Here is a 23,777-nt window from a genome sequence, read left to right on the forward strand (position 1 = left end):
GCGCCACAAGTTTCCAGCTCAGCTGTTTCAGCCAGCACTGCGGGTTTCCACACAAAAACTCACACAAATCTGGGCAGCCATTTCAACTGGCACCTGGAATGCCTGGGAGACAGAGCTGCCTATTCAACTGAAAGGGAGGGGGCTGAAACAGGGAGCCGGGTGATTTGGCTCAGCAGGTCTAACCCCTACAAAACCAGCAATCTGAAACACTCTGGATTGAGAGTTTTGCAGCAAGCACAGCTGGACCCGGGACAGTCCAGTTTGGTTGGGGGAAGGGTGTCCTCCACTACCGAGGCAGTATACCACTACCAAGGCAGTTCTAATTGTACCTTTGAAAACAAAACCACAAGGGAAGTTTACACAGCAGCTGGGCAGAGCCTGCTCAGCAAAACCTCTGCTGACAGACTGACAGACTACCTCCTTGTTGGGCAGGGCATCTCTGAACAAAGGCAGCAGCATGTCAGGAACTTATAAATAAAGCCCCATCTTCCTAGTACAGAGTACCTGGGAAAAGAGGCAGTTATGAGTTCTGCTGCAGCAGACTTAAATTTCCCTGTCCAGCAGTTCTGCATTGAACAACAGAGTTCCCAGCACAGCACTTGAGCTCCTATAAGAAACAGACTGTCTTTTCAAGCAGCTCCCCAACTCCTATATATCCAAAGAGACACCTCATAAAGGAGAACTCAGGCTGACACCTGGCAAGTGCCCATCAGGGAAGAAGAAAATAGAAGAAACCAGCAGCAACCCTTACTGTTCGATATCCCCCGTGGGTGATCGCCAGACAAGCGGGGTCTTGAGTGGACCTCTAGCAGTCCTGCAAAAGAGGGGCCTGTTAGAAGGAAAACTAAAAAATGAAAGAAACAGCTTCAACATCAACAAAAAGGATGTCCACTCAGAGACCCCATCTGAAAGCCACCATCTACAATGACCACAGGTAAATAAATCCATGAAGACGGGAAGAAACCAGTGCAAAAATGATGAAAACACCAAATTTCAGAATGCCTCTCCTCCTCCAAGGGATCACAACTCCTCACCAGCAAGGGAACAAAGCTGGATGGAGAATGAGTCTGATGAACTGAGAGAAAGAGGCTTCAGACGGTGGGTAATAGCAAACTTCTCTGAGCTAAAAGAACATGTGCTAACCCAATTCAAAGAAACTAAGAATCTTGAAAAAAAGATTAGATGAAATGCTCACTAGAATAAACAGCTTAGAGAAGAATATAAATGAGTTGATGGAGCTGAAAAACACAGCACGAGAACTTCACGAAGCATACAAAAGTTTCAATAGCCAAATCTACCAAGCAGAAGAAATGATATCTGAGATTGAAGATCAACTCAATGAAATAAAATGAGAAGTCAAGATCAGAGAAAAAAGAGTGAAAAGAAGTGAACAAAGCCTTTGAGAATATAAGACTTTGTGAAAAGACCTAATTTACCTTTGATAAGTGTACCTGAATGTGATGGAGAGAATGAAACCAAGCTGGAAAACACTCTTCAGGATATTATCCAGAACTTCCCCAACCTAGCAAGGCAGCCCAACATTCAAGTCTGGGGAATACAGAGAACACCACAAAGATATTTCTCAAGAAGAGCAACCTCAAAGCACATAACCATCAGATTCACCAGGGTGGAAATGAAGGAAAAAATGCTAAGGGCAGCCAGAGAGAAAGGTCAGGTTACCCACAAAGGGAAGCCCATCAGACTCACAGCAGATCTCTCAGCAGAAACCCTACAAGCCAGAAGAGAGTGGGGGCCAATATTCAACATCCTTAAAGAAAAGAACTTTCAACCCAGAATTTCATATCCAGCCAAATGAAGCTTCATAAGCGAAGGAGAAATAAAATCCTTTACTGAGAAGCAATTACTAAGAGATTTCATCACCACCAGGCCTGCCTTACAAGAGCTCCTGAAAGAAGCACTTAACATGGAAAGGAACAACTAGTACCAGTCACTCCAAAAACATACCAAATGGTAAAGATCATTGACACATGAAGAAATTGTGTCAACTAATGGGCAAAACATCCACCTAGTATCAAAATGGCAGGCTCGAATTCAGACAAAACAATATTAACCTTAAATGTAAATGGGCTAAATGCCCCAATCAAAACAAACAGATTGGCAAATTGGATAAAAAGTCAAGACCCATCAGTGTGTTTTATTCAGGAAACCTATCTCACATGCAGGAACACACATAGGCTAAAAATAAAAGGATGGAGGAAGATTTACCAAGCAAATGGAGAGCAAAGAAAAGCAGGAGTTGCAATCCTAGTTTCTGATAAAATGGACTTTAAACCAACAAAGACCAAAAGAGACAAAGAAGGGCAATACACTATGGTAAAAGGATCAAGGCAACAAGAAGAGTTAATAATCCTAAATATATACGCACCCAATACAGGAGCACCCAGATACATAAAGCAAGCTCTTATTGACCTACAAAGAGATTTAGACTCCCACACAATAATAGTAGGAGACTTTAACACTCTACTGTCAATATTAGACAGAAAAATGAGACAGAAAATTAACAAGGATATCCAGGATTTGAACTCAGATCTGGACCAAGCAAACCTAATAGACATCTATGGAACTCTCACCCCAAATCCACAGAATATACATTCTTCTCAGGACCACATCACACCTACTCTAAAATAGATCACATAATTGGAAGTAAATCACTCCTCAGCAAACGCAAAATAATGGAAATCATAACAGTCTCTTAGACCACAGTGCAATCAAATTAGAACTCAGGATTAAGAAACTAATTCAGAACTGCATAACTTCATGGAAACTGAAGGCAAAAATAAAGATGTTCTTCAAAACCAGTGAGAACAAAGACACAACATACCAGAATCTCTGGGACACACTTAAAGCAGTGTCTACAGGGAGATTTATAGCAATAAATGCCCACATGAGAAGTGAAGAAAGATAGAAAATCAACACCCTATCATCAAAATTGAAAGAGCTAGAGGAGCAAGATAAAAAAAACTCAAAAGCTAGCAGAAGGCAAGAAATAACTAAGATCAGAGCAGAACTGAAGGAGATAGAGACACAAAAAACCCTTCAAAAAAATCAATAAATCCAGGAGCTGTTTTTTTTTTAAAGATCAACAAAATACACAGACCACCAGCCAGATTAATTTAAAAATAAAAAGGGAGAAGAATAAAATAGATGCAATAAAAAATGATAAAGGAGATATCACCACTGATTCCACAGAAATACAAACTACCATCAGAGATTACTACAAACAACTATATGCACATAAACCAGTAAACCTGGAAGAAATGGATAAATTCCTGAACACTTGCACACTCCCAAGCCTAAACCAGGAAGAAGCTGAAACCTTGAATAGACCAATAACAAGGGCTGAAGTTGAGGCAGCAATTAAGAGCCTACCAATCAAAACAAGTCCAGGTCTAGATGGGTTCACAGCCAAATTCTACCAGACATACAAAGAGGAGCTGGTACCATTCCTTCTGAAACTATTCCAAAAAATATAAAAAGAGGGAATCCTTCCCAAACAATTTTATGAGACCACCATCATCCTGATACCAAAACCTGGCAGAGACCCAACAAAAAATAGAAAACTTGAAGCCAATATCCATGATGAACATAGATGCAAAAATTTTCAATAAGATACTGACAAACTGATTTCATCAGCAATCAAAAAGCTTATCCATCATGATCAAGTAGGCTTCATCCCAGGGATGCAAGGCTGGTTCAACATACACAAGTCCATAAACACAATCCACCACATAAACAAAACCAAAGACAAAACCACATGATTATCTCAATAGATGCAGAGAAGGCCTTTGACAAAATTCAACAGCCCTTTATGCTAAAAACCCTCAATAAACTAGGTAGCAAAGGAAAGTATCGCAAAATAATAAATAATATTTACAACAAACCCACAGCCAATATCATATTGAATGGGCAAAAACTGGAGGCATTCCTTTTGAAATCTGACACTAGGCAAGGAGGCCCTCTCTCACCACTCCTATTCAATATAATATTGGAAGTTCTAGCCAGAGCAATTAGGCAAGATAAAGAAATAAAGCATATTCAATTAGGAAAGAAGGAAGTCAAATTATCTCTATTTGCAGATGACATGACTGTATATTTGGAAGACCCCATCATCTTAGCCCCAAATCTCCTTAAACTGATAAGTAACTTCAACAAAGTCTCAGGATACAAAATCAACATTCAAGAATCACAAGCATTCCTATACACCAATAACAGACTAACAAAGAGCCAAATCAAGAGCAAACTCCCGTTCACAACTGCTACAAAGAGAATAAAATACCTAGGAATACAACTAACAAAGGTTATAAAGGACCTATTCAAGGAGAACTACAAACCACTGCTCAAGGAAATAAGAGAGGACACAAACAGATGGAAAAACATTCCATGCTCATGGTTAGGAAGAATCAATGTTGTGAAAATGGTCTTACTGTCCAAAGTAATTTATAGATTCAATGCTATGCCCGTTAAGCTACCAATGACCTTCTTCACAGAACTGGAAAAAACTACCTTAAACTTCATATGAAACCAAAAGAGAGCCTGCATAGCCAAGACAATCCTAAGCAAAAAGAACAAAGCTGGAGGCATTGTGCTACCTGACTTCAAACTATGCTACAAGGCTACAGTAATCAAAACAACATGGTACTGGTACCAAAACAGAGATATAGACCAATGGAACAGAACAGAGGCCTTGGAGGCAAACGTCACACATCTACAACCATCTAATCTTTGACAAAAGGGACAAAAACAAGCAATGGGGAAAGGAGTCCCTGTTTAATAAATGGTGTTGGGAAAACTGGCTAGCCACGTGCAGAAAGCAGAAGCTGGACCCCTTCCTGACACCTTACACTAAAATTAACTCCAGATGGATTAAAGACTTAAACATAAGACCTAACACCACAAAAACCCTAGAAGAAAACTTAGGCAATACCATTCAGGACATAGGCACAGGCAAGGACTTCATGACTGAAACACCAAAAGTATCGGCAACAAAATCCAAAATAGCCAAATGGGACTGAATTAAACTCCAGAGCTTCTGTACAGCAAAAGAAACAATCATTAGAGTGAACCAGCAACCAACAGAATGGGAAAAAATGTTTACAATCTACCCATCTGACAAAGGGCTAATATCCAGAATCTACAAAGAACTAAAACAGATTTACAAGAAAAAAAAAAAAAAAAAACCCATTCAAAAGTGGGTGAAGGATACAAACAGATACTTTTCAAAAGAAGACACATATGAGGCCAACAAACATATGAAAAAAATGCTCATCATCACTGGTCATTAGAGAAATGCAAATCAAAACCACATTGGGATATCACCTCACGCTGGTTAGAATGGCGATCATTAAAAAATCGGGAGACAACAGATACTAGAGAGGATGTGGAGAAATAGGAACATTTTTACATGTTGGTGGAAGTGTAAGTTCAACCATGTGGAGGACAGTGTGGAGCTTCCTCAAGGACCTAGAAATAGAAGTTCCATTTGACCCAGGAATCCCATTACTGGATATATACCCAAAGGATTATAAATCGTTCTGTTATAAAGACACATGCACACGTATGTTCATTGCAGCACTGTTTACAACAGCAAAGACCTGGATGGAGCCAACCCAAATGCCCATCAATGATAGACTGGACAAGGAAAATGTAGCACATATACACCATGGAATACTATGCAGCCATTAAAAACATGAGTTCGTGTCCTTTATAGGGACATGGATGAATCTGGAAACCATCATTCTTAGCAAACTGACACAAGAACAGAAAATCAAACACCACATATTCTCACTCATAGGTGTATGCTGAACAATGAGAACACATGGACACAGGGCGGTAAGCATCACACACTGGGGCTCTTGTGGGGGTGAGGGGAGGGACAGTGGTAGGGGGGAGGCTGGGGAGGGATAACACGGGGGAGAAATGCCAGATATAGGTGATGGGGGGATGGAGGCAGCAAACCACATTGCCATATAGGTACCTATGCAACGATACTGCATGATCTGCACATGTACCCCAGAACCTAAAGTGCAATTTAAAAAAACAAAACAAAACAACCAAACAACTCTCAGCAAGTTAGGAATGAAGGGAGACTACTTCAACATGATAAAGAGCATCAGAGCATCTACAAATGCAAATCCACTCTCACCACTCTTATGTACACAGTATTGGAAGTTCTAGCCAATACAAGAAGGCAAGGAATATAAGTAAGTTATATATAGGTTGGAAAGGAATAAATAAAACTGCCTATTTGTTGGTGACATGATGGTCTACATAGAAAATGCCCAGAAATACACTAAAACCTTATAGAACTAGTAAGTTCAGCCTCAGTATATAATACAACACACCAACACACAAAAATCAATCACATTTATATAAACTATCAATGATTATGCAGAAATTGAAGTTGAAAATGCAATAGCATTTATAATTACTACAATGAAAATGAAATACTTAGATGTACACTTAAAATGTGCAGTGGATCTCCGCTGAAATTTCAAAGTAAGAAAGAAATCAAGGAAGACCTAAGTAACTGGAAAGATACTCTGTGTTCATAGACTTAAAAACTCAACACAGATGTAAATTTTGGAAAAATTGATGTATGTTATCAAAATACTAGCATTATATATATTTTTGGTAAGTATAAATGAGATTATTCTAAAATTTATATGGAAAGGTAACAGTACTAGAATAGTTACATTGATTTTACAGAAGAACAAAGTGGGAGGAATCACTCAATTTGATTTTTTTTTTTTTTTAGAGACATAGTCTTGCTATGTTGCCCAGGTTGGCCTTAAACTCCCGGGTTCAAGGAATTCTCTTGCCTCAGCCTCCCAAGCAGCTGGGATTACAGGCATGCAACACTGTGCCCAGCTCCACCTGATTTTAAGACTTGTTATAGTAATTAAGGCTGTGTGGTATTGGTAGAGGGATTAGATATATAGAATGGAATAGAATAGAGAACCTTGACACAGCATGACACACAAGTATGACCAACTGATTTTTCACAAACACGCAAAATCAATTTGATTGAGAAAGGATAAACTTTTTAACAAATGGTGCTGGAGTAATTGGCTATCCATAGGCAAAAAAGACACAAAAATAAATTCAAAATGGATCATAGACTTAAATGTGAAATGTAAAACTACAACACTTTTAAAAGAAAATAAGAGAAAATCTTCAGGACCTAGAGCTTGGAGGGGAGTTTCTTAGACATGACACCAAAAGCACAATTCATAGTAAAGATAAATAAATTAGACCTCATCAAAAGTAAAAACTTTTGTTTTTCAAAGGAATCTGTTAGGAGGATAAAAAGACAAGCTACACTGGGAGAAAATATTTGCAAATCACCTATCTAACAAAAAACTCATATTCAGAATATATTTAAAAAATGGAGAAATCTCAGATGACCCAATTTAAAAATGGGCAAAAGACATACATAGACATTCATTAAAGACAATATACGTATTGCACATAATCACATGAAAAGATGTTCAAGGCTGGGCCCAGTGGCTCACACCTGTAATACCAGCACTTTAGGATGGTGAGGCGGGAGGATTGTTTGAGCCCAAGAGTTCAAGACCAGCCTGGGCAACATGGCAAAAGCCCCTCTCTAAAAATTACAAAAATTAGCTGGGCATGGTGGCATATGCCTGTAGTCCCAGCTACTTGGGAGGCTGAGACAGGAGGCTCTCTCAAGCCTGGGAGGTAGGTCAAGTTGGGAGGATCATTTGAGCCTAGGAGGTCGAGGCTGCAGTCATCCATAATCATGCCACTGCACTCCAGCCTGGGTGATGGATGGAGTGAGACCCTGTCTTAAGGAAAAAAAAAAAAAAAAAAAGAAAAAGAAAAGAATAGAAAAGAAAAGAAAAGAAGGAAGGGGAGGGAAGGAGAGGGGAAAGAAAAGAAAAAGTTCAACATTATTTGCATTAGGGAAATGCAAATGAAGGTTACTACACATTCATTAGAACAGCTAAATAATGGTTACAAAATATTACCAAATAATACCAAATGCTGGTGAGGTCATGGAGAAATTGTCTCTCTCATACATTGCTGTGGGAATGTAAAATGTTACAGCCACTATAGAAATAGTTTGCCAGTTTTTTAAAAAGCTAATCATGCATTACCACACAACCCAAAACTGTACTCCTGGGCATTTATCTCTGACAACTAAAAACTTGTCCACACAAAACCTCTACATGATTATTCATGGAATTATTTGTAATACCAAAAATCTGGAAGCAATCAAAAAGTCCCGTAATAGGTGAATGGTTAAACATTGTGGTACATACACACAATGAAACACTACTCAGCAATAAAAAGGAACAGATTATTGATACATGCAACAACTTGGATAGGTCTCAAGGGCATTAAGCTAATGACAAAAAGCCAGTCTTAACAAGTCACAGAGTGTATGATTTCCTTTATATAACATTCTCAGAATGACTAAATGATAGAGATGGAAAAGGAATTAGTGATTGCCAGGGGTTGGGAATTGGTGGGAGTGAAGCCAGTGTGAGTATGAATATAAATAGGGGGATCTTTGGGGATGATGGAATAGTTCTGTATCTTCATAGCTATGGTGGCTATATGGATTTAAGCATGATAAAACAGCATAGAACTACCACACACACATTGTACCAATAGCAATTTCCTGGTTATGATATTGTATTGTAGTTACATAAGATGTAGCCATTGGGGGAATCTGGGGGGAGGGCATACGGTGTCTCTCTACTATCTCTCCAAATTCCTGTGAATTTATAATTATTTCATAGTAAAAAAAAAAAAATTAAACAATTGAATTAGCTAAAAACATTAGGCCAAATCCCTTATTTCACAAACAAGTTTGCTGTGATGCCAAAAGGGCAGATGACTGGCCCAATGTTACACTATTAGGGCAGCACTTAGACTTTGCAACTTTTGTTACTGTCCTAAGATGTAGCCTTCTTCTTTGGGGCTCTCAAAACTCAACACCTTTCACCAGTGTACTTTCCAGCATCAACTTGCCTATACTTCCACCACATTCCCTTACACCAAAATTATTCTAGCTCTTCTTGCTGGTCAGATTTCCTTGAGAGTTCCACTTTCCTGCTGGATTTCCCACTTCTAGATAGCTCAATATTTTTTTAGTGGCAATACACTTAAATATATATTACTAGGATAGACCTTTTCTTTCTTTCTTCTTTCTTCCTTTTTCTTTCTTCTTTCTTTCTCTTTCTTTTTCTTTCCTTTCTTTCTTTGTCTTTGTCTTTTTTTTTTCCCCACCACCAATACATTTATTTGTGGGAGACGGGGTCAAATCTTACTTTGAACTTTAAAACTGGATAGGACTAGAGACACTTATCTGCCCAACCTCTGGGTATTCACAACTGCACAGGTAACCAGATCGTGCATGCAAGGTATCACCATTCAACAAATGAGCATTAGATGAGAAGGACACATTCTGAGTAGTCACATGATTTCCCATTCAGAGGCAGGTGCTGCCCTCATATCATTAGTGTTGAGAAAAACGCAGGCAGAGCCTGGCATTCGCCTCCTAGCATAGGCCTAGACATGATGGTGGCCATGTGCCAGGGGATCCACCCTATTCACAAAGCAGTGGAATGACGCTCCCAGCTGAGCTGCAGGATGGGCTCTGGGCTGACTGGAGGGGTAGACAGGGTGGGGTCTGACCCCATTAGCCTTTCCCCATCCAACCTGGGCCCCCACGGGCCATTCTCTGGCCCTCTGCATAAGACAGACTCAGCAAATCTGGGAGGTGTGGGGAGTCTGCCAACTCCCCACCTCGCCCCACCTTCCCCAGGTCTGGCAAATGACCAAATCCGCTGGGTGCAGCCCCACCCCCGTCCAATCCCACATCTGGACAGTCACATGGCAAATATGAAAACTGAAGCCCGACTGGGCTGGAGCATATCTGGTTGTTGCTGGGTTGGAGTCGTCTTGCAGGTGTCCTAAGATGGTCAGGCCTCACCTACCGCGGCCAGGTTGAGACCGTGTTTTTTAGATGATTCAGGTTACTCCAGGGCAAAGCATGATCCTGATGACACCCGGCAGAAAAGCAGGCTGGAGCCTCCGAAGAGCTGGCCCTGCACGCTCAGGTACTTCCAACAGTGAATCCAGGATTTGAACACCGGGGAGTAAGGTGGGAGCCCAGTCTGCAGCCTGCAGTTGTTCACAGCCATGAGGTCGCCAACTAGCAGGAAGGGGTAGGTCAGCATGCTCACTGCAATCCCCATCATGAACTTGGTATAGCTCCGGATAGCCAGGGCCTGGCTGAAGCTGTCATCCACCAGGTAGGCATTGATGAAGTGGGCCAGCAGGTTACAGCCCCACAAGAAAACCACAGCGCCCAGGAGGTGAGGGATTAATCCAACAAAGAATCCCAGCAGCTCTTCCTCTTTGAAAATCTTCCCAATGGAGGTCAGCACACCACTGTACTTGGCCTCCCGTCCCACAAATTGGACCATGCAGCGCATTGAGATGACATGCAGGGGGTGGGCCAACATGCGGGACACGCACTGCGTCATCATCTCATAGGAGGTCTCCTTCACAACTTTCTTCAGGGAAGTCTTCATGTTATCCTTGTTGGAAACCTGCTCGATCTCATCTGGAGGGAAAACCTTCATGCTACCCTGGGTCACAGTGGAGAGGGCGTTGGACATCAGCCGGGGGCTCAGGTCTCGGAACAGCCCTATCTTACTATCCACTTGCACAATGTACTTGGTGTAGGTGAAGAAGCTTGGCAGACAGAGGACCTTCCTCCCCAGCACATTGGTCCCAAGGGTGGGGGGCATCGGCTCATGACCCACCTGGATGAGCAGCTTCACGTAGAGCAGCCGATGGCTAAGTGCCATCACGCCCGTGCCCAGTGCCACAAAAAGAGCCTCAGTGGTCGGGGCATTGTCCTCAGACCCCAGGCCCCCCGATCCGCTGTCCATCCTGCGGGCCGAGGGCTGAGCCGCAGGTGGAGGGTGGAGCAGATGTGCGTGGTGCGCGGGCGCGCGGGCGGTGGATCGCGAGCTCGGGCCTGGACCCCCGCTGCCGCTCCGCGGTGAGCTCCGGCTCCAGCTCCGGCTCCCGCCATCCCCACTCTTTCTCTTTCTTTCCTGTCTCACTCTGATAGCTCAACTTTTTTTTTTTTTTTTTTTTTTTAATAGCCATACACTTAATATGGCTACATACATGGAGTATCTTCCTTCTATCTCAATAGGTGGTACTATGCAGTGTTCAGCAGTGGACTTGAAGTGCTAGGCCTAGCTAATGAGTGGGCCATTTCTCAACAGAGATCATGAAATAGGCAAGAAGCTCCTATGATATCTTGAACATGATTGAGCCAGAACTGAGTTAGGGAGTGGAGGTCCAGCATGGTGGCTCATGCCTGTAATCTTAACACTTTGGGAGGCCCAGGGGGCAGTAATATATATTACTAGGGTAGATTTTCTTCTTCTTCTTTTTTTTTCAGATTTCCTGGCAACTTTAAGATTTTCTTTTTCTTTCTTTCTCCTCCCTCCCTCCCTTTCTTCCTTCTTCCTTCCCTCCCTCCTTCTCTTTTCTTTTTTCTCTTCCTCCCTCTCTCCCTCCCTTCCTTCCCCTTCCTTCCTTACCTCCCTCCATCCCTCCTTCCTTCCTTCCTTCTCTCACTCTCACTCTGTCACCCAGACTCATGGCCAGCTAATTTTTGTATTTTTGTAGAGATGGGGTTCCACCATGTTAACCAGGCTGATCTTGAACTCCTGACCTCAGGTGATGGCCCCACCTCGACCTTCCAAAGTTCTGGGATTACAGGCATGAGCCACTGTGCACGGCCCTAGGGTAGATCTTCTAACCTGCCTCCTAACTTATTTTATTTTTTGAGATGGAGTCTCACTCTGTCCCCTAGGCTGGAGTACAATGGCCCAATCTCTGCTCACTACAACCCCCACCTCCCAGGTTCAAGTGATTCTTCTGCCTCAGCCTCCCGTGTAGCTGGGATTACAGGCACCTGCCACCATGCCTGGCTAATTTTTATATTTTTAGTAGAGATGGGGTTTCACCATCTCTACTGATCTCGAACTCCTGACCTCAAGTGATCTGCCCCCTGGGCCTCCCAAAGTGTTAGGATTACAGGCATGAGCCACCATGCTGGGCCTCCACTCCCTAACTCAATTCTGGCTCAGTCATGTTCAAGATATCATAGAAGCTTCTTGCCTATTTCATGATCTCTGTTGAGAAATGGCCCACTCATTAGCTAGGCCTAGCACTTCAAGTCCACTGTTGAACACTACACAGTACCACCTATTGAGATAGGCAGAAGATACTCCATGTATCTAAAGTGCCTGCAGAATATTCTGGTTGAGATATTTAACAAACAACTAGGAAAAACTAAAGCTCCAGAGAGGGATCACACCTAAAGATATAGATTTATGAGTCATTGGTGTAAACCATGGGGAAATTTCTTCTGTAATCAAAAGAAAAACAATTTTACTTAAAGGAACAATACTATGGGGTTGGTAAAGTTGAACAGTGTTGGAGAAGAATAAAGGGTCAAATAGTGCTTTTTTTTCTCAGCTATGATCTCTGATGGGTAAAGTCTTGAAACATCCCACACATGTTGAGGAAAAATTAGCAGGGCTCTATGTGGTGGATGAGGTAGTATGAGGAGGCATTCCCTTTGGATGAATTGCCTTAGTAGTTTTTTTTTTTTTTTTGCAGGGTATCTCTGACCTAGGAGTAGCTTCACTCATTTTAGAAGAACAAAGGAAAATCTCAGTTTAACTTAGACCTTAACATGCTGATTAAAAATGGAAGGTTCCTAGAAACAGTGTCTGAAAGGTTGGTAGTCTGGGCATGGTGGCTCATGCCTTCAATCCCAACACTTTGGAAGGCTGAGGCAGGAGGACTGCTTGAGCGCAGGAGGTCAAGTCTGCAGTGAGCTATGATCTCATCATTGCACTCCAGCTTGAGCAACAGAGCACGACACTACCTCAATAAAAAATTTTCTGAAGGTTCATAAAGGATACCTGGAGGCTGCCGTTCCTAGTAAAGAGGACCTCCAAATTATAGACCCCCCAATTACAGGAGAAATTCTAGGTAAGATTCTGAGAGTTCCTGATTTCTGACAAGAGCTTTCCACGGACCTAAAATCTATACTTTTCATATTTTTTTCCTTTCTCAATTTTTACTAGCTGTATCCAAGCTTTCTTTTTTTTGGTGTCACTCAGCATGTATGGAACCTTTGTTGAGACACGTGCACATTGTGTGTGTGTGTGTGTGTGTGTGTGTGTGATTTGAACAGGAAACCTTTTTTTTTTTTCTTTTTTTGAGATGGAGTTTCTCTCGTTACCCAGGCTAGAGTGCAATGGCGCAATCTCGGCTCACCGCAACCTCCGCCTCCTGGGTTCAGGCGATTCTCCTGCCTCAGCCTCCTGAGTAGCTGGGATTACAGGCATGCGCCACCATGCCCAGCTAATTTTTTGTATTTTTAGTAGAGACTGGGTTTCACCATGTTGACCAGGATGGTCTCAATCTCTTGACATTGTGATCCACCTGCCTCGGCCTCCCAAAGTGCTGGGATTACAGGCGTGAGCCACCACGCCCAGCTGAACAGGAAACCTTTAATGTAAAACAATATTAACTGTCATGGAGTTTGGAATAATGAGAGAGATTGGCCCATAAGAAGCAAAGAAAACTCTAAAAAATATAGAAATAATAGATATTAGGACCAGACACTACTATTAGAACTGAAAGAGAGAATCCAAAAATGAGACACACGCACATTTTAAAAGAACCATTTTAAGATTTTTGTGTGTGTGCGCCAATTATCCTATTTCACCAGCATATTTTTTTTGTTTGGTTTTATGCCTGATACATCTAATTATTTGTCTATCTAGTTCCTGTTGTAGTGTCTAAAAAGCAGCTAGATGTTGAGCAAAAAAGGTTGCCATAGCAACAAATGTTCAGCCATTGATTTGTTGCTTCGCAGACAATTAGGTGTAATTCTAGTATACTTACCTAGTAAAGCAAGGACCTGTTATATGGACTTGTTTACTTCCTACTGTCTCACAATGGACAAGTATTATTCTAGAGCAAATATGTCTGTCTCCTTGCCTGTCTTCTTCACATAAACCTGGTAGAATTTCTTGGGTATCCAAAGACCATTGGCTAGATGTATTCATCTTTTTTTTTTTTTTTTTCTTAAGAGACAGGGTCTTGCTCTGTTGCCCAGGCTGGAGTATAGTGGTGTGATCATAGCTCACTACAGCCTCAAACTTCTGGGCTCAAGTGATCCTCCACCTCAGCTTCCCAGGTAGCTGCGATCACAGACATGTGCCACTGAAAGAGACCCAAGCATCTAAGATCACCTACTCTTGACTTCCACGCTGTATTTCAATAGAAGTAAAGGCTGGTCGACCGGCACCTCCTTAATCGCCTTTCTATAGATAGCAGGAATGGTATGGGGGAATCTTTCCAGAAGGCATTTTTACCTAAACAAGATCAAACCCCTACCCCATGCCTACTCCATGGACCAAGACCCTTTCACATGTAATTTGTAAAACTGTAAACCCAAGATCCTTTATGTGTAATTTCTAAGGCTGTAAACACAAGACCTTTTCACATGTAGTATCTAGAGTTCTAAGCCTATATAAAGGCAGAGCTTCTCTTTGTTAGAAGAGCTTGGCTGTTAAGACAACTATGTCGCCTTGCGCCCGGCCAAATAAATCACCCCTTCCTTCCTGGTTTGGTGTCCGAAAGGTCTGTTTCTCATGGCCATTCATGCCTCGCCATCACACTCAGCTATTTATTTCTTTGTAAAGATGAGGTCTTTTTATGCTACCCAGGCTAGTCTTGAACTCCCAGCCTCAAGTGATCCTTCCTCCTTGGCGTCCTAAAGCACTGATATTACAGGTGTGAGCCACTGTGTCCAGCTTGTTTTCATCTTATTAAAGCTGGTGTCCCAGTTCACACACTCAGTCTGAAAAATGTCTGAAAATCAGATGTACAGACCTCACAGCCACTGGAGGTTGGCCCAGCCACCTCCTCCCATGCTGGGTAGTACCGATTTTCTACCTTACTACTTATAGTTCAATAAAATGTCTCTAACATGAAAGTGTTAGGAAATTTACATGTGTGGTCTCTAAGCATCCCAACAAAGTAGGCATCATTACTCCCACTTTGCAGAATTGGTAAGTGGGAGACTCAAGAGAAAGTGTGTTATCTAAAACCATACAGCTTGTAAAAGGACTATGAATCTAAGTCTGACTGGCTCCTAAACCTTTGTTCTTTTCACTACAAATGTAGGTTCCCATTTCAACTTTTTATGGACCATTTGCTCAGTTGATTATTGCTCATTTCTGTAAAGGTCCTGGACCCTTATATTGCCTCTTAAGCAAAGTTCCTGGGGCCATGTGTCCTTATCCAGACACATTCGAATAATTAAGTTGGATTTCCAGGTGAATAGATTTTTTGAAGGAGCAAAGATAGAGGGACGTTTGAGGGGGGTGGGCAGGGAAGCCCCCAGGAGTTAACTTTCGTAGGTTAGTGTCCTACATAAAACTAAGGTCCATATCATAGCAACTCAGGAGGCCAGGTAGCTCTTTTCACACCAATTGAACTAGGGCCTCTTTGTTACTTAGCCTGAGAAGACACCTCTGCAGATGAGTGAGGCTCCATGGGCACTCACCTGCAGCACTAAAAATCCCTAGACTTAGGTCAGGTGTGGTGGCTCACACCTGTAATCCCAGCACTTTGGGAGGCCGAGGCAGGCAGATCACCTGAGGTCAGGAGTTCAAGACCAGCCTGACCAACAGGGAGAAACCCCCATCTCTTAAAAAAAAAATCCCTGGGATCCAGAGGGAATGTGGCTATGAAATCACCATCAGATCCACCCCAACAATTAGTAGTGGCATGAAAGAGAGATGAGGTAAGACTGTAAGATGGACCTACTTATCTAGACTAGAGAAGCAATGTATACTATCCTAACAAGCAGAAAAGGAGCTAATTTCCATGTAGCTTGACCTATGCTGTAGTCAGTAATTGTCTTTCCTTTAGCTCCCACAGCTTTCTCAGAACTTGTGCACCTATGTTTGAAGTCTAGAACTAAGAACCTAATCACCAAGATTGGGACCCCAAATCCTCACAATAACTGGAAATAGCTAATCCAATCTCCCACTTTTCTCTCAGGATGTTTTGCAATGCAGACCTGCCTGGATATAGGCATCTGGAATGGGTGATTGGACATATTAACTGTTCCAATATATATGTTAAATTTACTTGTTGAATTTAGGTTACCCATCAGTAAAATCACTAACAAGTAAATAAATCACCAAGAGGCATCTAATGAAAATGATTTGTATAATCAACGCTTTAAAAAATTAAGAAGTCAGGTGTCCCTTTTCTTCATTATGTGGGCAACCCTGACCCCTACAGTTATTAGCAAAGAAACAAAACAACAATGCTGGACCAGTTATCAGGGAGAAGCTTGTTTTGTGTCATTTGTGATATTGGGTCCTATCTGAGAATTTTCTCAGTGATGGCAAAAAAAGATCATACAGGTCGACCACGGTGGCTCATGCCTATAATCCTAGCACTTTGGGATGCCAAGGTGGAAGGACTACTTGCGCCCAGGAGTTTGAGAGCAGCCTGGGCAAAAGGGCAAGACCCTGTCTTACATAAAAAACATTATTCAAACCAGATTAGACTAAAATAACACAAAGAGCCACATCACGGTTTACATGAATCTCACAAACTGAGTTTCTTAGGAAAGGAAGAAAACCTGGAAAGAGAAGTCACAAGCCTACAGCAAGGCAGAGCCATCTCCAGGGTACTGTGTGCCCAGCTTCCCTGCACTTCCACTCGGGGAAAGAGAGGATAGGTATGGGAAAGTCTTCTGCTGTGGTGTCATGCACTAGCTCTAGAGTCAGATCTATCTTCTAGCCCTGATTTTGCCGCTTAGTAGTAATTAGTAAGAGCACTTCACTCCTACAATTAAGACTCTCCAACAGCTTCTCATCTCAGAATAAAATTCCATCTCCCTTTCTTGGACTACATAACCCTTATGAACTGGCCTCTGCCTTATCTTGTACTGGTTCCCCACTTCAACACTGCCCCCTTTCTTCCTTCCAAATAATGAGCTGAGCTCATTCCCTGGGGTTGGAAGTTTCTGCCTTGATCTATTTATTCAGGCCTCAGCTTGTGATCACTTCCTCAGGTCTTCTCCAACCACCCTATCCCATCTCAATCACAATCACATCACCCCATTTTCTTTTTTCCCCAGCATTAAAGCATTATCTGAATTTGTATTTACAAAATTATCTGTGTCTCCCTATTAGAATGTAACCTTCATGATGGCAGGGGTTTTGGTCTTGTTGACCACAGTACCCCTTGTACTTAGAACAGTGCTTGAGACATAGATTCCAAGCATTTTTTTTGGCGGGGGGGGGGTGGTAAAGACACTGTATTGTGCAGGCTGGTCTTGAACTCCTGGCCTCAAGCAATCCTCCCACTTCACTCCCCCAGAGTGTTGGGATTACAGGCGTGAGCCTCTGAGCCCAGCTAAAATATTTTCTTGAATGATCAATACTGGCAGTGGGACCTGAAACATGTCACTTAACCTCTGATTCTGTGATAAAATGCAAATATCCAACTGCCCCCAAATTGTTATGAATAGAACATAAGAGGACAAATGTAAAAAGCCTGGAAGCTAATAAGTAGTCAACACATTTTGGTATATGACCTACTCATCAATCTGTAACCATCTCTCTACCTCCCTTGCCTTTCAAGGACATGCTGGCAGTTCATGTTAACCTTTCAGTGGGAACAAAGAGTTTGTAGTACTGGAGAGGGTGGGTGGTATAAATTGCAGCATACTTTCTTGTGTCTTATGGTACCTCTTTGGAACAGTTATGGGTAGATATTTGAGTCATCCACAAAGATGTCAGAGTCAGGAACCTAGCCCACTCATTTCTATGCTTTGGTTTATAAACTGGCATTTTTGAACAGGTATGAACCAATATCTTATAGGTTAAGTGCTGGGCAGATAACCTATAAGGTATTCAAAATCAAACATACCGGCCGGGTATGGTGGCTTATGCCTGTAATCCCAGCACTTTGGGAGGCTGAAGCAGGTGGACCACCTGATGTCAGGAGCTCAAGACAAGCCTGGCCAACATGGCGAAACCCCATCTCTACTAAAAATACAAAAATTAGCTGGGTGTGGTGGCGTGGGCCTGTAATCCCAGCAACCTGGGAGGCTGAGGTAGAAGAATCGCTTGAACCAAAGAGGTGGAGGCTGCAGTGAGCCAAAGATCGCACCACTGCACTCCAGCCTAGACGGCAGAGCGAGACTCTCTCAAAAAACAGAAACAAACAAAAATCAAACATAACAATAATAATACTGAAGGGAATACCTTGGGGTGAGATGGAAGGAAAGAACAAAATGCCCTCTGCAGCTTTTTTGCCCGGTGGGTAGTTTTGACCTGTCTTTAAAAGATAGAGGGTCAGGCGCTGTGGCTCACTCCTATAATTCCAACACTTTGGAAGGCTGAGGCAGGCAGATCACCTAAGGTCAGGAGTTTGAGACAAGCCTGGCCAACATAGCAAAATGCTGTCTCTACTAAAAATACAAAAATTAGCCAGGTGTCGTGGTGGGCACTTGTAATTCCAGCTACTTGGGAGGCCAAGGCAGGAGAACCACTTGAACCTGGGAGGCAGAGGTTGCGGTGAGCCGATTGCACCACTGCACTCCAGCCTGGGCAACAAGAATGAAACACCATCTCAAACAAACAAAAAAAGACAGAGAAGGGGTTCAGTCAGGGCCCATGTCTGTACAGAAGCTACTAAACAGCACCTATACTAAAACGAAGCTTGGAATATAATTTCTATCTAGCAGATTAGACTGATTTTCCTGTTTTATTATATAGATGCTTCTGGCCCTCAAAAGCAGGGAAAAGAGATTAATTCAGACACTGAAGAAGATAACTTCTCAGTGCCTACTGCAGCAAGAAAGGAAAAAAGACAACTTCATTATTAGGGGAAGGTTTCTTTTCCATCAGAGCAATTGGGTAGAATTTGGGCTTAGTTGCTGAGTTGGTCTCTCATTTTAGGAACAATCCTGTACCTTCATGCTAACAGAGCCTCAAACACTGTTCCATTCTTTTCTTTCTTCCAGGAAAGGGCAGGGCCAAGGCAAAACAGAATGAATGAATTTACCTGAATTTTTGCCTTTAATCTAGATGGGGCTACACCCAAGATTCTAAAAACAAATAAACAAACAAACAAAAAAAACGCTGAGTGATATGCTTCTCTGGTATCTTCCAAGTAAACAGTTGGATTTGTGTACTGGGCATAGGTTGGAGTCACCCAGGCTAGAAACCAACATCTGGCCTCTACTACTAAGTAGGTTTTCAGATTATTTTGTTTGTTTTATATAGAGACAGGGTATCACTATGTTGCCCAACCTGGTCTCAAACTCCTGGCCTCAAGTGATCCTCCCGCCTTGGCCTCCCAAAGTGCTGGGATTATAGGCATGAGCCACCATGCCTGGCTGTTTTTCAGATTCTTAAATAAAAAGGCCACAGAAAGTGTTATGTTATACTCACACAGAAAGTATAAACCAAGTCAAACGAATCCGTTTTCTCCAAAACCTCAATTCCAAAGGCTCTTCAGAGGACTGTTAATATTTCACCCCATGTTGCCAAACAAAACAAAACAAAACAAACTTTCAAGAATGGCATTAGAGACTTGGTGTTGGAAAATACTTGCTTTCATTCTGATCTGGTAGCCTTTATTCTCATATTGTCAACTTTTCTCCTTCCACCCCAGGAAAACTCACTTAAACATATGGTATCACTTGGTACTTAACTACAAAGTGAAAACAGATGGTAAATCCAGGTTAGCTGTTTCTAACAAATGCCAGGAACATTCAAATACAACTATTTCAAGTTATTTATTTGTATTATTTTAACATATATTAGGAACTGAATTAAGAGCAGCTCTCTGTAAAAGTTTGGGTGCTCATTCCTGCAATAAATATCACAACTGCTATTTATTGGCTGCTATATGATGCTGCAGCTGAGGTGAGTTTTCCTAACTTCTAATCACAGGATCTTTAGCCAGCTAAGATCTTTTGCTTTTGCTAATTCTTAACAGATTTCAAACTTTGGTAGGGAGGGTTTTTTTGTTGTTGTTGTTGTTGTTGTTTTTTTGAGTCAGTCTCACTCTGTTGCCCAGGCTAGAGGGCAGTGGCATAGTCTTGTCTCACTGCACCCTCCACCTCCTGGGTTCAAGCAATTCTCCTGCCTCAGCCTCCCAAGTAGTTGGGATTACAAGTGCAAGCCACCATGCTCGGCTAATTTTTTTTTTGTTGTTGTATTTTTAGTAGAGACTGGTTTCACCATGTGGGCCAGGCTGGTCTTGAACTCTTGACTTCAGATGATCCACCCACATGCATTACATTTCTACTGGACAGTGCTATTCTAGAGCATTGGTGCATGTAGAAGACAAACCGTGAATTTAAAAAAGTAGGTACACCACAGTGACCAACACTGTCCACTGAGAAACTCAGCAATATTTTAGGCTTCAGGTCCACATCCTACCTAAGACACGGAAGAGAAACCTCAGACCAGCAGAATGCCTAGGAGGTAGTAATAGTAGGAGCACAATACACATTTATCTTCTATTAGCTGAGGAAACAAACGAGATTCAGATGAGCCCTTATTCAACCATGAACTTTTACTCCTCAAATACCTACTAGATCTAGCAGTTACAACATATTTGAATGGAGGTGGATAATTCTAGTATATATATATTTCTTAAGATTTTGGTACTATTTTACCTATTTCTTGTTTTTGAGATGGTCTCGCTGTTTCCTAGGCTGGAGTGCAGTGGCATGATCTCAATTCATTGCAACCTCAGCCTCCTGGATTCAGGCGATTCTCCTGCCTCAGCCTCCCAAGTAGAGGGGACTACAGGCACAGGTCACCTCACCTGGCTATTTTCTTTCTTTCTTTCTTTTTTTTTTTAAGACAGAGTTTCGCTCTTGTTACCCAGGCTGGAGTGCAATGGATCCATCTTGGCTCACCGCAACCTCCGCCTCCTGGGTTCAAGCAATTCTTCTGCCTCAGCCTCCTGAGTAGCTGGGACTACAGGTGTGCACCACCATGCCCAGCTAATTTTTGTATTTTTAGTAGAGACGAGGTTTCACCATGTTGACCACGATGGTCTCCATCTCTTGACCTCGTGATCCACCCGCCTCTGCCTCCCAAAGTGCTGGGATTACGCGTGAGCCACTGCGCCTGGCCTAATTTTTTTGAATTTCTAGTAAGAGACGGAGTTTTACCATGTTAGCCAGGCTGGTCTCAAACTCCTGACCTCACGTGATCCACTCACCTCAGCCTCCCAAAGTGAGATTACAGTCCTAAACCACCATGCCCAGCCTACTATTTACACATCTCGTTAAATGCTGTTTCCTTGTGGGTGGGGATTGCCTTTCTCCCTGTGCTTCATATGTTGAATGTGCCGTAATAATCTTTTCAAAGTACTACCCTCAGCAGCCATTTACTTACTCTAAATACTATTAAATCTATTATTTGGAAATGCCTTGTTTGCTATTGCTTTTAGAGTGCATAGTACATTCCTGAATATGCTTAAGGATGGCAAATCTCCATTCATCTGAAAAAAAGGTAATTCTTAGAAACAGCAAATTCATAGGGTAGCAAATAAAGTGAACAAACCCAATAGGGTTGCTTTTTGCAATGGTTCATAAAGTTTCTAAAAGCTATTTAAATGAGTTCCAAATATCTTCTCAGCAATAACATTCTTGGAATACTGATGGCTGGCCAAGGCAACTAACTTTAAAGGGCATTTACTTGCATGCCAATAAGCTGGCTGGCATATATATGCATGTGTGTGTGTATACAGATATATATGTGTGTGTATATATATAACATATATATGTATAAATATTTTTTATATTTTTTTTGAGACAGAGTCTTGCTTTGTTGCCAGGCTGGAGTGTAGTGGCATGATCTCGGCTCACTGCAACCTCTGCCTCCTGGGTTCAAGCAATTCTTTTGCCTCAATCTCCCAAGTAGCTGGGACTACAGGCGCACACCACCACACTCAGCTACTTTTTGTACTTTTAGTAGAGGCAGGGTTTCATCTTGTTGGCTAAGATGGTCTCTGTCTCCTGACCTCATCATCTGCCTGCCTCGGCCTCCCAAATTGTTGGGATTACAGGAGTGACCCACCACACCTGGCTGGGCATATTTTTTAAAAGCTGCAACTTGAATCTTTCTACTCATGTCTCAAATTATCATAATTGGAGCTAACCGAGAGCACATGTAATCAGGGGCTGAGATGACCATTTAACAATTCCCCAAATTTTTATTCCAGCCTATTTTCAGACTTTTGGAAATAAAACACCTTGATACAATTTGCCCTAGGGCTGATTACACAGTACACTTAACCTGCTAAAATGACAGTTCATGTTGTTCATAGTGCTAAGGCCTATCTGGTAATGCCCAGAGTTACATTGAATTTACAGTATATTACCATTAATCCTCCAAAGAAAATAAAGATTTGCGGCGGGGCATGAGGTCAAGAGTTCAAACCAGCCTGGCCAATATGCTGAAACCCTGTCTCCAGTAAAAATACAAAAATTAGCTGAGCATGGTGGTGGGTACCTATAAACCCAGCTATTTGGGAAGCTGAGGCAAGAGAATCGTTTGAACCCGGGAGGTGGAGGTTGCAGTGAGCCGAGATTGCGCCATTGTACTCCAGCCTGGGCAACAGGGCGAGACTCCATTTCAAAAAGAAAAAAAAAAAAAGATTTGGCCTTTTAAGTTTTTCTTGGCAAATCAGCCAAACTTGATGTTTACTCTAAGAAATCATACCTCATAAGCAATCTAGTCTAGGGCTTGGTTATCCCAATATTAAGAAATTAGAAGTCCTATAGTAGTGGGATTAAGAGCACAGGGAAGTTTATAGCACAGGGAAGATAAACTGCATCAAAGATGAGTACAAGTAATCTGCTACTTATATGTGACCTGGGCAAATTACCAAACATCTGTATCTCAGTTGTATTACCTATAAAATGGGTGGCATACTTTCACCTGACAGTCACTGTGATGATTAAATAATTTACATAGAGTACTTAATACCTGACAGCAACCAGAAGTTTAGTTAATTTAAATACACTTATTAGTAATCCACGCAAGGCCTTATAGTTAAATCTTGTCTAAATTAAAAGATCTCAAAGAAACTGGACCCTCGCTTTCTTAATTTATAAAATAACCATTAAGAGTAGTTTATAATCCACCCAGATTTATCGAATCCTCTCTTCTAGTATCTGGGTCCTTTTTTTTTTAAGACAGGGTTTCCCTTTGTCACCCAGGCTGGAGTGCAACACCGTGATCACAGCTCACTGCAGCCTTGACCTCCCGGGCTCAAGTGATTCTACCACCTCAATCTCCTGAGTAGCTGGGACTACAGCTGTGCACCACCAACCTTGACTAATTTGTCTGGATCTTTTTCACTGGCCTAAGATGCCTGTGCTTCGGCTTCACTGTCTAGAGCACAAACTTTTTGGTGGTGGTATTGAGTTTCAAATAATAAAATCATGAATGACACTAAACTTAAAACCCTGGGAAGGCCATGAGGTAAAGAGCTGACCACATCAAAACTATATTGAGAAACTGAGTTATGATGCCAATGACAAGAGAGCTCTGCAGGCACCAGAGGAAATGAAAGTATAATAAAATTCACCAGGTATCACAATGTGATAATTT

General features: G+C 42.0%; 1 pseudogene; it reads right to left on the reverse strand.

The window, feature by feature from the left end:
* Positions 1-9,179: 9,179 nt before the first annotated feature.
* Positions 9,180-11,556, reverse strand: LOC101053998 (mitochondrial carrier homolog 1 pseudogene; annotated as a pseudogene).
* Positions 11,557-23,777: the final 12,221 nt, after the last annotated feature.

Source organism: Saimiri boliviensis, chromosome X, assembly GCF_048565385.1.
Source record: "Saimiri boliviensis isolate mSaiBol1 chromosome X, mSaiBol1.pri, whole genome shotgun sequence".
In the NCBI taxonomy this organism is placed as follows: Eukaryota; Metazoa; Chordata; class Mammalia; order Primates; family Cebidae; genus Saimiri; species Saimiri boliviensis.